The following is a 12,498-nucleotide window of genomic DNA, read 5'->3' as shown; positions in this document are numbered from 1 at the left end:
TTTTGGTTAAGTATTAAATAAAATTGACTATTTTTGCGATCTTCTTTTAAAAGAAAACAATATGGACATTTTGTATAAATCATGAATTTTACTAAAATGGTCATCTCCGAAATTGTTTCAATATAAAAAAAAATTAGTATATCACTACTTGTTTTGAAAGGAGACTTAATTATTATTTTATAGGAATCTCTCTTTTGTTGTATTGTCAAGTAGTAATACTTAAATATCTATATTTATTTCTTTTCTTAAAAAAAAATTAATTAGTAATTTGCAAAATAAAATAAAATAAAAATTATTTTCTTGTCTATATGTTGCAACAATTCATTTATTCATTTTTATGATCTTTAAATAAAATCTGAGTAATTAATTATATGTTTTTTTTTTAAAAATAGTATATAAATTTGAAATACCAACATGTGTTCGGTTACCAACCTTGGTGTGTATTTTTTTCTAAAAAATAAAAGGGGTATTGTGTGCATTTACGCTCCTAGGCCAACTTTTTTTAAAAAAAATAGTAACAGATACAAATTTACCTTTTTTATCCAAAAAAATTATTTTTAGCCAAATATAAGTTAATAAAGCAACCGTGCTAGAACCATGGGACTCGGGGGTGCCTCATACCTTCCCTCCGGTCAATAAAATTTCTTACCCAATCTCTATTTCCGTAGACTATAAATAAAAGAGTTTTTATTTTTAATTTTAAATTAGAAATTATCATGTGACTTGAAACACCTAAAAACATCAATTCCAAGTGGCGACTCTAAGAAAAATTATTTTTCTTTACATTATTTTTTTTTAAAAAAACGTTTTATTCTTAACAATCGTAAAAACAAATGGTAGATGTGTGACAACATATATTCAAGATTAGAACAAAATCAGATTCATTGCTTCATGTGCATTGTGTGGTGAGTTTTTGAATTAAATTTAATTGTGTTGATTTGTTGATCTAGAACTTGGTCTAAATGTTGTTGAGACGAAATCTTCAGTAATTTTTTATTTGAAAAATCATTGTAAGACTTTTTTGACCCATTTGAGTCTTTCAAAGCTTACCAAATGACATTAATCATTAGATGTCCCCACTTTGAGCCTAAAGTCATTTTCTTTGGACAACCACATTTTTAGTCTATACCCTTTCCAAGTGTTTATATGCACTATTTCTCTTTTGGCCTGACTTTCTTGAGTGCACTAAAGACGTGCAAGTCACAAAAAAGATCAAATGTTTAAAATTGTCAAAGACAAAAGTTATCAAAGTTCCTGAAAGTCAAAAAATACAAAAATGACTTAAAAGAAAGAAGAAAAAAATTCAAATTCCCCACAAGTTCAAGCAAGCAAAATTTCAAAAAAAAGAAAAAAAAAGAATGCTCTAAACAAAGAGTTTAGAAAATTCAAAAGGGGAAAATCTCATACAAGCAAACCTTCAAAGGAGTCAAAAGTGCAAAAAGAAGGGACAACAAAGAGAATCAAACGTTAAAAGCGTAACAAATGTTGAAAGAATCTATTTAGAGCAATGGTCAGGAAGGGAATAAGTCAATTTTATCTCAAATGACTATCCTACCCGTCCCTGAGCCTACATTACAAGCTATTAACAAGCCCTACATGGTTTTAGTTCAAATGTTCTCACATTAGTGGAGATTTACATGAAGGTCAATCTTATTGTATCATAATTGGATGCGTTGAACAGTTTTTATGTGTGTGAGTGTGCTTTTCCAAATATTCCCAAATTAAAATACTTTATATGTGTGTAAATTGGGACTTTCTTTGTGGTGAGCGCACTTGAAACATGATGTAGGTCTAAGTTCAAAACTTTTGTTTGAAGCAAAATGAATAAATCTTGTCATTACAAAGTACAATTGAGGTACATAAAAATTACCTCGAAATCAATCTCAATTGAAAGATAAAGAAATCTGAGAAAATTTTGTACAATACTATTGTTGGTGATAACCAAGTTAAAATATGTTTCATTGTTCATAAAATAAAAAGGGGTTCATACTTAATTTTCAATATTTGTCCAAAAACTTTGTGGACCGTTTCATTGTTAATATTGTATTTTGGGTAGTCATACCCTTCAAACTGACATCATTTTAAATTTTTATCATCATATTTGTCCAAAGTAACTTTGTGGACCATTTCATAGTTAAAATTATATTTTTTTGGATCGTCATATCCTTCAAAATGACATCTTTTTAAATTTGGATCGTCATATCCTTCAAAATGACATCTTTTTTAATTTGGACCGTCATACCCTTTAAAATGACATTTCTTTTTTAATTTGGGTCATCATACTCATCAAAACGACATTTTCTTAAATTTGGATAGTTATACCCTTAAAAATTATATCTTCTTAAATTTAGGTCGTCATACCTTTCAAAATAATATCTTTTAAAAATTAATTTGTTATCTCAAGTAAATGATTCTTTTCATATTGGTTTGTCACACCATTCAATATGACACATTTTATTTTGTTATTTCATTTTAAATTGACATTTTGTTATTAAGTTTGAATTGTTGCATTGGTTAATACCTTGTTCATATGTGGCCGTGTTTGCACAAATTTTGTTGCATTTGTTACTAACATTAATATTGCAGATTTTGTGATACACCATTCATTAAGTTCAAGATTGGGTTGTCATCTCCCTTCAAATGGCACATTAAGTTCAAGTTAGATAGTCCACCTTTCGAGGGACACGTTGGGTTGTCACCTCGTTCAAAGTGACATGTTATATTCAAATTGGGTCATCTGCCTTTCAAGAGACGGGTTGGGTCGTCACCTCGTTCAAAGTGACATGTTATGTTCAAGTTGGGTCGTCCGCCTTTCAAAGAGATACGTTGGGTTGTCACCTCGTTCAAAATGACATGTTATATTAAAATTGGGTTGTATGCCTTTCAAGAGACATGATGGGTTGTAACCTCGTTCAACGTGACATGTTATATTCAAATTGGATCGTCCGCCTTTCAAAGAGACATGTATGATTGTCATCTCGTCCAAATTGACATGTTATATTCAAGTTGGGTCGGCCGCCTTTCAAAGAGACACGTTGGGTTGTCACCTCGTCCAAAGTGACATGTTATATTCAAGTTGGGTCGGCCGCCTTTCAAAGAGACACGTTGGGTTGTCACCTCGTCCAAAGTGACATGTTATATTCAAGTTGGGTCGGCCGCCTTTCAAAGAGACACGTTGGGTTGTCACCTCGTCCAAAGTGACATGTTATATTCAAGTTGGGTCGGCCGCCTTTCAAAGAGACACGTTGGGTTGTCACCTCGTCCAAAGTGACATGTTATATTCAAGTTGGGTCGGCCGCCTTTCAAAGAGACACGTTGGGTTGTCACCTCGTCCAAAGTGACATGTTATATTCAAGTTGGGTCGGCCGCCTTTCAAAGAGACACGTTGGGTTGTCACCTCGTCCAAAGTGACATGTTATATTCAAGTTGGGTCGGCCGCCTTTCAAAGAGACACGTTGGGTTGTCACCTCGTCCAAAGTGACATGTTATATTCAAGTTGGGTCGGCCGCCTTTCAAAGAGACACGTTGGGTTGTCACCTCGTCCAAAGTGACATGTTATATTCAAGTTGGGTCGGCCGCCTTTCAAAGAGACACGTTGGGTTGTCACCTCGTCCAAAGTGACATGTTATATTCAAGTTGGGTCGGCCGCCTTTCAAAGAGACACGTTGGGTTGTCACCTCGTCCAAAGTGACATGTTATATTCAAGTTGGGTCGGCCGCCTTTCAAAGAGACACGTTGGGTTGTCACCTCGTCCAAAGTGACATGTTATATTCAAGTTGGGTCGGCCGCCTTTCAAAGAGACACGTTGGGTTGTCACCTCGTCCAAAGTGACATGTTATATTCAAGTTGGGTCGGCCGCCTTTCAAAGAGACACGTTGGGTTGTCACCTCGTCCAAAGTGACATGTTATATTCAAGTTGGGTCGGCCGCCTTTCAAAGAGACACGTTGGGTTGTCACCTCGTCCAAAGTGACATGTTATATTCAAGTTGGGTCGGCCGCCTTTCAAAGAGACACGTTGGGTTGTCACCTCGTCCAAAGTGACATGTTATATTCAAGTTGGGTCGGCCGCCTTTCAAAGAGACACGTTGGGTTGTCACCTCGTCCAAAGTGACATGTTATATTCAAGTTGGGTCGGCCGCCTTTCAAAGAGACACGTTGGGTTGTCACCTCGTCCAAAGTGACATGTTATATTCAAGTTGGGTCGGCCGCCTTTCAAAGAGACACGTTGGGTTGTCACCTCGTCCAAAGTGACATGTTATATTCAAGTTGGGTCGGCCGCCTTTCAAAGAGACACGTTGGGTTGTCACCTCGTCCAAAGTGACATGTTATATTCAAGTTGGGTCGGCCGCCTTTCAAAGAGACACGTTGGGTTGTCACCTCGTCCAAAGTGACATGTTATATTCAAGTTGGGTCGGCCGCCTTTCAAAGAGACACGTTGGGTTGTCACCTCGTCCAAAGTGACATGTTATATTCAAGTTGGGTCGGCCGCCTTTCAAAGAGACACGTTGGGTTGTCACCTCGTCCAAAGTGACATGTTATATTCAAGTTGGGTCGGCCGCCTTTCAAAGAGACACGTTGGGTTGTCACCTCGTCCAAAGTGACATGTTATATTCAAGTTGGGTCGGCCGCCTTTCAAAGAGACACGTTGGGTTGTCACCTCGTCCAAAGTGACATGTTATATTCAAGTTGGGTCGGCCGCCTTTCAAAGAGACACGTTGGGTTGTCACCTCGTCCAAAGTGACATGTTATATTCAAGTTGGGTCGTCCGCCTTTCAAAGAGATACGTTGGGTTGTCACCTCGTTCAAAATGACATGTTATATTAAAATTGGGTTGTATGCCTTTCAAGAGACATGATGGGTTGTAACCTCGTTCAACGTGACATGTTATATTTAAATTGGGTTGTATGCCTTTCAAGAGACATGATGGGTTGTAACCTCGTTCAACGTGACATGTTATATTCAAATTGGATCGTCCGCCTTTCAAAGAGACATGTATGATTGTCATCTCGTCCAAATTGACATGTTATATTCAAGTTGGGTCGTCCGCCTTTCAAAGAGACACGTTGGGTTATCACCTCGTCCAAAGTGACTTGTTGTATTCAAATTGGGTTGTCTGCCTTTCAAGAGATACGTTGGGTCGTCACATCCTTCATATGACACTTTAAGTTCAAGATTGAGTTGTCATCTCCCTTCAATGGCACGTTAAGTTCAAGTTGGGTTGTCTGCCTTTCAAAGAGACAAGTTGGGTTATCACCTCGTTCAAAGTGATATGTTATGTTCAAGTTGGGTCGTCCGCCTTTCAAAGAGACACGTTGGGTTGTCACCTCGTTTAAAGTGACATGTTATATTCAAGTTGGGTCATTCGCCTTTCAAAGAGAAACATTGGGTTGTCACATCGTTCAAAGTGACATGTTATGTTCAAATTGGTTGTCCGTCTTTCAAAGAGACACATTGGTTTGTTGGTTTGTCACCTCATTCAACGTGACATGTTATATTCAAGTGGATCATCTACCTTTCAATTGACAAGTTAGTCAAAGTGACATGTTAATCACGTCATCCTCCTTTCAAAGAGGTACACTACCTTCATTATGCAATTCTGCAAGTAACATAGAATGTATGTGAATGTTTTCAGTTTACAATTAATCTTTGTCTTTTGTTTATTATTTTCAGCGCAGTCAACGGACATGGAGTCTTGCTCAAAAGCTCTACTAACGTCTCATTTTGTTTTGTTCAAATTTTATCAAACCAAAATTGGGTTCATCAACTTTGTTTGACCAGGATCTATTTCATCGATCCTAATAAAACAAAGGGTCAAGTTGTTGACACCAAATTTTGGGTTGATAGGTCTTAAATTAATACCTTTTAAATATTTTATTTTTAAATAGTTCATATGCATGTTTTGTCATTTTAATGCAATTTGTTGATAATTGTCATTTTTCTCAAAGTATTATAATTTTTCTCGGTTAGATCTGCTTACATTATTTTGTTACAGCCAGACGTTCAAATATTTGTTTTTTTTTTATAAAATTATTATTTTTGTTAAATTGCATTTTTTACATGTCATTGGTTACATTTATTATATTTTTCATATTCATTTTCTATGTTACATTTATTAATATTTATTTTGATATTTTTACATAGTCCAGAGAATATTTTATTAATGGATAGTTTTGTCCCACAATTTTAACATAGTGATATTGACAATTTTCAATTCCCTATATATATAGAATAATTGAAACATTAGGTTAATGTAGTGAATATTTTTCTTAGATTGGGTGGAAGAAGTCCAAATGTGTCAAAAATCCTCATTTTCCTTCCTAGAGCTGCCGCCACCACCCAGCTCAAAATAGCAATCCAAGCTTCCAATTCCTTCCCTCTACACTCCGGCAAAAACCAAGTCAGTATTACCATCCACCCACCAGTTGAAACAACCAGAAACACCCAAAAAAAAAAAACCAAAACCCCAACAGACCCAACTATTTTTCTTCTTCCTTCGAACAGCAAAGCCAAAACCCTTTTCCCTTCCTCTCCACTACCAGACCCCAAAACCTCCTTTTGTTTTTCTATTTTTCGACGAACCAGTCCTTTCCCTTCCCTTTTTAAGATTTTGTTCATTTTCACAGGTGTTCCCAGTCAAGCTCCAACCAGCTAGCAACAATCAGACCCACGAATAAGTCCTCAACAGCACAACCGGATCCATCGGACCTCGAACCACCAAGCCACTAGCGCAACAAACCCGTGAACAACCGCGCACCACTATATTTTCGGCGAGGTTTGAAACCTGAGACCACTGTTATTATTCTCTATATTTATTATTAATGTGCTATTAGTTAATCTGTGTCGTATTTTTTAATTGATTCTTATGTTTTAACTCCCATTACTTAGCATTATATTATTCTTATTGATTTGTTATTATTGGTTATTTATACCCTTTTTACTCATTATTTTATTATTTTTTTAGTTACTGTGCTCATCCTCCATTTAATTAATTTGTATTTGCTTGTTTTGCTTTCAATCTAGCCTTTGGCTATTGTTTTGTGAAAATTAGTAGGTTTTCATTATTTTATTATATTTTTTTTTACCTTACTGTTGATATGTCTTATTTTTATTTACGGTTGCTATGTTTAGCATTTCTTTGTTACCATTGATTTTGGCATGTTTTTTTTCTCTAAAAATTCCAGTCACTCTCGTGTTAAGTTGAGTTGATTGTGTGTTTGCTATATTTAGTTATGGTTTGTTCTAGCTATTAGTGTATTTGTTTCATTGTTTATCAATTATTTCTTATTTGTTAGTTTTACATTTTTCGTTTATTCTAATTAATGAGATTAGTGCACTAATCTTGTTTATGTATTATTGATATTATTTGGAACTTTGGTGAACTCTATATATTTGTTTGTGGTTGATTCTATTATTTATTGTTATTATTTTATTTAATTTTATCAAAATTTTATTTTGTCATTAATCGTGTTATTGGATTTTGCCATTCTTTGCTTTAAGGTTCATATTGTCATAAGTTATTACTTTATGTTTGTTGCTTTCACAATTCATTTTGTTTGATAAAATTGTCCAATGAGAAAATATTTCCGTCGATTTTGGAGGCTTTCCATTTTAAAGACGAAAATTTAGTTCATGTCTATATACTTTATTGTTAAAATTGGTCGATGAAGATATTACCATCGATTTCTAAGACCTCTCATGCTAATAAGACGGGTTGTTATTTTTAAGTTATTATTTGATTTGTTCATTTTTACTCGTATTTATTTATTACTAACACTTTTACTAAGTGTCCTTACAGGTACTCGGAGGTTCTTCCCATTGAAATTATTCGAATGATGTTCGAATCATATATTCGAATGAAGTTCGAAATCATACTTTTTATTCATTATTTTGTATATATCAATGTTAGACAAATCTTAGATTTTTTATTATATAGGTTGTTTTATTTTATTACTTCTTTATATAACATGTGTTATTATACTTGTATACTCCCTCTGTTTCATAAAGAATGACATGGTTTGACTTGAAACGAAGTTTAAGAGTATAAAGAAAACTTTTGTATCTTGTGGTCCTAAACTAAAGTTAGGTTAAATGTATAAAATTGTCATTTGATCTTGTGGCCTTACACATGCCACGTGAAAAGCTGATTTTAAAATGTTACCCAAAAAACAAAGAGGTCATTCTTTTTTAAACACACTAAAAATTAAAGGAGGTCATTCTTTTTTAAATGGAGGAAGTATTATTTTTGTTTCCTCCTCAATTTGAAAAATTGAACGCAGTCGGAAACCACATTTGTGGATTTCTGTAACGCCCCTAAAACGAACTAGGTTGATTTAGAGCTTCATATGTGTCTCACGAGTTAGTTTTGTGTTAAAATGGTTAATAATTATGTTTTAAGGCAATGTCTAAAGTTTGGTGACGTTTGGAGGTCAAACATCCATGACGTTCAAAAGATGTGCCTTGAAAAGTGTATGTGTGTCTTAGTATGTTTTGGCTAGTTTTACGTATTCTTTTTGGCTGAAATTGATGGTGGGATTTCCTAATACCTAGATGACTATGTATAGGGGTTCAACGTCCGTGTATGCCTCCACCTAGGACCCACGAGGGGCCCGAGAAGACGACCCCAACACTTACGCAGAATCTGCTAAGAACAGGTCCAATCGACGCCTAGAACCAACGGGTCGTCGTTCTAGTGATGCCTTGTCGATTGGGGGCGTAGCTAAACCCTTAGTGGTGGCAGCTTAACCCCCAGGAAGGAGCCTTAGTCCCAATCGACACCCTATTAGGACGAACCGTCGACCAGGCGACGCCCCGTAGCTAGGGTCCGTCGATGGTGGTCCTGCAAAAGCTGTTGGGCTAACTGCCAAGGCTTGGGGTGTTTTGTAAATTCACCCCAAGTCTTGTGTGAACCATGGACGTTTGTTTTAGGGTCTTAGAGGTATTTTAAGTTGGTTTTAAGTCCTAGACCTAATTTTAGACTTCATTGTCAAAAACCTAAAACCCCTCCTTCAAGAAAGACTCTCTCAAACTCCATAGAAGCTAGAACTCAAGGAAGGGATAGAAGGGCTGGTTGTGGAAGTTTTATTCATAAAAAATTCATGGGTTTTTTCTCATTGAGTTATGGTAGTCATCCTTGAACTTTCTTTCATTGAAGGAGCCACTTCCAAATGATTTCAAAAAGGGTTTTCAAACTCCAACTTTCTTTACCTTTGACTCTAAGAATGGGTCTTTGCATGATAATGTTTTAAGGATTCAAATATGTTTTTTTAAATGTTAGTTGGTGATTTCAATGTCAAAACTTCAATGAAATTATGTTTATGCTTTTTATCAACTTTTAGCTTATGAAATGGGTTTAATGAGCATGATTAGAAAATGTTAGAATTATGGTTTCTTATGGTTAAATTGTGATTTAGCTACTGCCCTAAGGGCTATTTTATGATGAATTATTGGAGAAATTATGAATAGGTGGTGAAAGCTTGGATGAATGGTAAGTTGGTTATATTTGTTTAGTTCTTATTGTGAAATGCTCTTGAGTGGTATGGTCCACCTTTGGTGGTGGTGTTTACTTGAAGTATATGAATATAAATGTACATGTGTATTGTGAATGAGTCATGAAGGCATAGTATGTGAAGTAAAATGATAATGATGTTATTCTTGATGTGGTTTAAGAAACTTGTTATGTGAAGTATGCTAGAGACTATGTCTAAGTGAAATATATGTTAATGTGAAGTATGCTAGTGTGTGATATATGATGAATGAAGTTATGATTACATTTAGGAGTCAATTTTATGAAAATGGTGATTAAATGAAAGGTGTGCTCACACACACTAGAATGAATGAATGAAGTTAATGAATGTGAATGGGGAAGTTTAAGGTGAACACTCTTCGTGAGTTGAGACGAAGTGTTTAGTAGCAACCTCACTTTTCCCCAAGAGATTTCTAATGTAAGTTGGAGGATGGATATCCTTAGTTGAAATGTGGTGTCCAATAGTTATCCCCTAACCTTTAGTAATGAATGTTTAAGACTCCGTGAGGGAGTTATGCTTAGCACCGAGAGGATTTGAATAAAGGGTGGTTACACTTCGCGAGTTGAGATGTTGTATACAATGTACCTCTTGAGATGAGTACTCCTCGTTAGTAGAGAATGAGTTACTTACAAGCAATCTCGTTATCCCTTAACTATGTGTCCGCATAGATGTAACTATTGGAGAATCCATGTAAAGGCTAAGAGAATGATCCTACCCTAGGCAAGTGGGGATCCCTCATCCGATAGGGGTTAATGTTAGGATTCCATGTCTAGCTCTCATGGTCTATGTCGGTTAAAGCTAATTCCCCACAAAAGAATGTAAAGAACTAAGTCTCCTAAAGAGTGTACTACTTAGGGTAGGTAGTGGTGTGGAACGCTATTTATCCATTGCACAAGTAGACACTTGAAAGGGGAGTCTTGGTGTGTCCTATATTTAATGTAAGAATGTGCCTTTATGGAATGAAAGTGAAGTTATGTGATGTAATGTCTAATGTTAAGAAAGCATGTTAAGATTATGTCTTGTACAATGAACTTTATGAGCGATGATCAATGTGGTGTAGTATATTATGGGATGCTATTCTCACATTGCACTTTGTATAGCTTGCAAGTCCACTTGGAGGGGAACCTATGTCAAGTTCTAAATGCAAGTATATTTCTTTAATGTCTATTTATAAGATGTGGACTTGTTCCTCAAACGAAGTAAGCCTATAATGGGTAGTTTTAAGGATCACTTAGGTGTGCATTGAAGGAATTGTATGGGTGGTTCCTTCATGTCTTACCTTAGTGAATCTTAGGATAACCTTCCTTAGGGAAACTTCAAAGGAATGAGTTCACTGTGATTTGTCTTGAAATGAGTTCACTTGTAAAGTGGTCCTTTGTGCTAAAATTTTAGAAGTCTTATTCTATGTGCTAAATGATGACTTAAATGTTATGTTACTTCTATATTCATGAAGGATTTACTTGTTTAGCATGAAAGCTTATTTCTTCTAAAATGTCCTTTTTTTGCATGTTTTTGCATATGCCATACTTAGTACAATGTTTGTACTATTCCCATACTTTTCTATACTTTATAATGTATAGGTTGGAGGCAAGTTGAAGATTTGAAGGCAAGCTTGGGAATGGACTCTCTCAAGTCTAAATATGTCCTCATATATTCGATGACATAGTCTTTACTTGTTCCTTAAAGACTTATTATGTATTTTGTTTCAATGTAAACGGTCGTGTCCTTAAGATACTTAAGTCGCGTCTTTAACATGGCTTGTGACCTCGTGAAAAGTTTTAATTTCACATTACTTTTCATGTCTTATGTAATGAATGGTAGCTAAAAGGCTAGTACAAGACCTCCGAAAGGTCAAGTACGCAATTGTTCCGACCCAAGGGTTGCCCTAATGCTAGGGGGTACTTTCGGGTCGTGACAATTTTGAAGGATGTCTAACACCATTCCTTCGGAATAACTTGAACCCGTTACCTATAATTAATTGGTTTAATAGACCTTATTTTAAGTTAATTGATTAATCAGTTTCTTAGTTTTCCTAAAACCAGGTGGCGACTCCCTTTTAACCCCGTTTATACCTTTTAGTTCTTTTAAAAATTGATAACTATTATTAAAATTGAGTCACTGTGACGGTGTGACCTCTCACGGGATGTCAACAAAGTGCACTCAAGATCACACGTTTGCTCCAAATGCAAGTTCAAGTTCAACAAAGGTATTCAAATACCCTCACACAAAAATGATTTCATATTAACACTATTTCTCAATAATTTAAAGTTCCAAAATCACATACAACACTCATACTCACAAACATTTTCATTTTGATTGGTCAAAATTCTTTTAAAATACATTTTTATGAGAAAATATTTTTTTGAAAAATAAATCAAATAACATCTCTTATAAAAGTAGAAAAAATAATATGGTGTTCCACTTTTTTTCCATTCTCCATTATACCAATCCTATAGCCGATAATGGCCCCCACCTCAATCATTTGACACTGAGACAGATTCGATAATTTGTTCATACACACAAGTAGAGCCGTTAAAATTGGTTTCACCCATAGGGTCGATACAACCAACCCGTTATTAAGGTAAGGTTGGGATAGGAATTTTTGGCCCATTTAAAATTAGGGATTATAAGCCCGACTCATGTAATCCCTTTGACCAACTTGAGGCTTCATCAGGTTGGGCCATGGTCAGCTCATGAGCCAAAACTATTTATTTAAGAGTAACTTACAGAAACCTCACTAGTATATGGGCTAATTAAGTAGATGGACGTTATTTTTTAGTGCTATAAATCTTATCAAATTTTGGTGTGTCCAGATACACTCAATTCGAGTTGATTCACATATATTTACGATATATAGACAAATTTCATGCCCTCACCTCTCTTCCGTCTTGCTCATTGATACGTCCAAACGTCCACTTCAATTAAGAAGTATAAATGGTCAAAGTCAATTTATATAACTCAACGTGAGTTGAGG

General features: G+C 35.4%; 1 long non-coding RNA gene across 1 annotated transcript; it reads left to right on the top strand.

Annotated features, from left to right (window-relative positions):
• The first annotated feature begins 6,236 nt into the window (after window positions 1-6,236).
• LOC114074325 lies at window positions 6,237-11,316 on the top strand. Its single transcript, XR_003574684.1, has 2 exons — window positions 6,237-6,772; window positions 11,105-11,316. It is a non-coding gene; the product is annotated as an uncharacterized LOC114074325 (long non-coding RNA).
• Window positions 11,317-12,498: the final 1,182 nt, after the last annotated feature.

The sequence above is a fragment of the Solanum pennellii genome, chromosome 10, assembly GCF_001406875.1.
Source record: "Solanum pennellii chromosome 10, SPENNV200".
Classification (NCBI taxonomy): domain Eukaryota; kingdom Viridiplantae; phylum Streptophyta; class Magnoliopsida; order Solanales; family Solanaceae; genus Solanum; species Solanum pennellii.
This window is presented reverse-complemented; position numbering and strand designations above follow the sequence as displayed.